We start from the raw sequence: 3,543 nt of genomic DNA on the forward strand, positions 1-3,543 counted from the left end.
GTGGCCATGGAGCCCTCACAGCCACCCAGAAGGAGGCTGTGCAGAGTGAGGCTTCTGTCTGATGGCAGGCGAGGGGAATGCCAAGGGCAAAGGGAGCCAGAGAGGAATAACGACTCAGCGTCTTCCCCAGCCAGAGACCCTTTGAACGCATCTGCAGCCCTTTGCAGTCTCTCAAGTGCTAGACACGCTTAACCCAGGACGGTTGTCAGCCCACGGTTGAAACTGTGGCCTGGAGGCAAGGGAGTTCCCTTTATGTGCCCAGCTTGCTCTGGGCACCCGGGTACCTTATTTCATCCTGACATAGTCCCTATGAGGTAGGCTGTATTATAACCATTTACTGCTGAGGCAACTGAAGCTCGGGAGGAGTAATGGATCTGGGGTCACAGAGGTCCTTGGGGAAATAAGGTTGATACTCAAAGGAATCTAACTACAAAGTCTGTGCTCATTCTGCCCCGCCACGAGGACAGGGCAAACGCCCTGCTCCCTTCTGGATGGACTCCCAGTCCAGTGCTCTTTCCTTGGCTCATATTACCCTTTTCTGTGCAGAGATTCAGGGGACACTAAGAGACAGTGGCTGTGCTTTTGCCTTCTTGGGGCCACCCCTTTTCCAGTGGGCCCCCACTTGGCGATGGCTTGACTTCCTGGCTTGAGAGGGCAATGAAAGATCAGGACCCTCACTGGGCAGCTGAGCCCCATAGCTTTTACACGACCTCTTCCCTGTTTGAAAGAGCTGGCTCCGGTCTGCACAATCCTGCTTCCCAGGTAGGAGCCCTTCCATTTAGCAGGGCTGCTGGGCGGGCAGCCTCCTCACCAGCACCACGGCTTGCACCTGTGCAGGATGGGTGCCTGACCCGCCAGCCCTGCCTTCGGAGGCCGGGTGTCACTCTGGATCTAGGAACCCATCCCCTGGGGCCGAGGTGGTCGCTTCTCCCAAGTGGTCCTGCGTTTCAACGGTCTAATTTCTGTGGCCCGCGATGATGGGTGGAGGAGGGGTGTGAAAGGGTTAATGTAATTTTGGCTGTGATTCCATTTTGGCATCTGCAAGTCAACTTAATAGGCTCTCAGTTTTCCTGTTGCCTCACCAATGAAACAGAAACCAGACCACAAGGGGGTCTGTAGATGGTTAACCGGCGATGCCTCCTGGTGGGCAGCAGGGCTTCCTCTGAGATAGCGCCAGAAATGACTGCTAGAAACTCGACTGTGCCGGGCTCCTGCGTCACCAGGACGAGGGAAGGGGCAGGGAACTGGGGTGCCCCGGAAAGTCTATCTCTAGGCAGAGGGAAAAGAAGGTGGGTGCAGTGTCCACAGATTCATGCTGGGATCCCGGCTACCCGACCTTGACATCTTTGAGTCTTAGCCTGCCAGGGGTTTGTGCCTCTCAGGATTTAGAACCTACGAGAGCACTGAGCTTGGCACAGGGTATGTCCGCTCAATAACTGTCGGCCCTGCTGAACTTCTGGCTTCTCTCTCTCCCATCCTCCTACTCCCTGGGCCTTTGCAACTGCTGTGCTCTTGTCCTGAAGGCCCTTGCTTCTGTTCATTTCCTGACCAGTTCCTACTCATTCTTCAGATCTCAGTTCGTACGTCACTTCCTCCGGGAAGACCTCTGCAGCCGGACTAGGGATCCTACCTTGGGCCCCAGGTAGGCCTCTGGGTGTCCTGAACATTCCCTTTCAACCTCGTCCCCACCCCATCTCTTAGTCCCCTGCCCTCACCCCCGTCACATTTCCCTGGTCTCCCTGTGCCTGCAGGGCAGGGCTGGAATGTGGCTGAAAGCCTGAGCGGGGAGGTTCTGCAGAAGGGCCACCCGTTCACTACCATGGAAGGGGTCAGGGAATGACTGGCAGAGAGGACAGGTCACCGGTGCCCTGACCCACCCAGGAGCCCTCTGGGAGCCGTGAGCAAGGGGGTTTAGCCAATTCCAGGCTTGGGGCTCTCCTGCCAGGATTGCTTTTCACTCCAAGGTGGTTTTCATTATTTTTCATTCCCAGACTATTTTGGAAGCTGGCTGCCATGGGAACTGAGTCTTTGGAAAGCCCTGGCCTCTTTTCTCCTCCTGCCCCCACCACTCCCTCCTTCCATCTCCATTCCCTCTTAATTGGTTTTTAGTTCCCTGGCTTTCAGGCCGTCTGTTTATTTTGATTGCAACTCCACAGAACAAATCTTTAATGAACCAGCTTGTGGGGAGAGCCATTAGCAGCTGCCTGCCTCCAGGGAGTGGGGGAAGTGCCTGGCCAGGCGACAGCCTCGGCTGCCCCAGGGAGGAGGCGGTGGCCAGGCACCGGGTAGCAGCCGAGTTTTGGGCTCAGTCTTCCTTAGGCTATAGTCTGGAGGTAAAGGAACAGAGTTTGCCCTCCCTAAGCTGTCTGGACCCTCAGCCAAGATGACCTCACAGTCTTTTAAACAACCCAGGGGACTTCAAAGGGTTCCCCAGTCCTCCCAGTGGCCCCAAGAGGGATGTCCTCTGAGTAACCTCACTGCAGAGGAGGGGAGTGAGGCTCAGAGAAATGGAGAAGCTCAAGTTACCAAGCCAGCAACCCTTGGCTCCGTAAACCCTGACCAGGGGCTTGTCCATTGCCCCCAGGATGAGAGCACCCTCAGTTTCCCAGGAGTGTCACGTCCTTAGGCCAAATTGGCAGCTGATAGTCCAGGCTAAGTTCTACCAGGCCCTGTCTTTCTGAGCAAATACCTCCTTGTCTTGTGCCTTGGTTTTCTCATCTCTAAAATATAGACATCTGGGCCTCACACTATTGATAGGACTTCTTAGACTGGATGAGACTGTATGGGTCCAAGATCCTGAAAAACAGAAAACATACGTGTGTGTGTGTGTGTGTGTGTGTGTGTGTGTGCTGTTATTATGAGCAGGGAGTGTAGGCAATCCATGCAGTTCCCTTACCTATAGCAGACCTATTGACTGGCCCTGTCTTCAGGGTGACCTCAATAGATGTGGTTGGTTTTCCTTTCCATATTGACCCTATTCTGCCAAAGCCATTAATCTTAGAAGCACAGGGTAGCAGAGCAGGGAAGTGTCTCAGAGATCAAGCCCAGCGGTTTTGGAATTTCTGTGACTGGGACCCTGAGGAATACAGGGGTGGGCTCCAGTCTCCCCAATCTATTGTCCAAAGGGCTCTGCTTTTCTCTGCTCTCTGTCATGGGGTATGTGGCATTTCTTTTTAAAGGAAGCCTCCTTTGCTGTCGTGGTCCTGGTTGGCTCTCCAATATACGTTCACACCAGGCAGTGATCTCACTTTTTTTGTTCAGTGATTGGTTTAGGAATCGGCACTTCTGGCCAGTAGAGGTAAGGAGAAGTCAGCAGGGGGCTCATGGGAAAGGTTTCTTGCTCTTAAAACTGGAATACAGGCCAGGCTTGGTGGCTTACACTTGTAATCCCAGCACTTTGGGAGGCCAAGGTGGGAGGACGGCTTGAACCCAGGAGTGTGAGACCAGCCTGGGCAACATGGCGAGACCTTGTCTCTACAAACATTTTAAAAATTAGCCAGGTGTGGTGGTGCACCTCTGAGGAGCTGTGGTCCTAGCTACTCA

The sequence above is a fragment of the Sapajus apella genome, unplaced genomic scaffold (assembly GCF_009761245.1).
Source record: "Sapajus apella isolate SASKATOON/1434 unplaced genomic scaffold, GSC_monkey_1.0 scaffold44, whole genome shotgun sequence".
Lineage (NCBI taxonomy): Eukaryota > Metazoa > Chordata > Mammalia > Primates > Cebidae > Sapajus > Sapajus apella.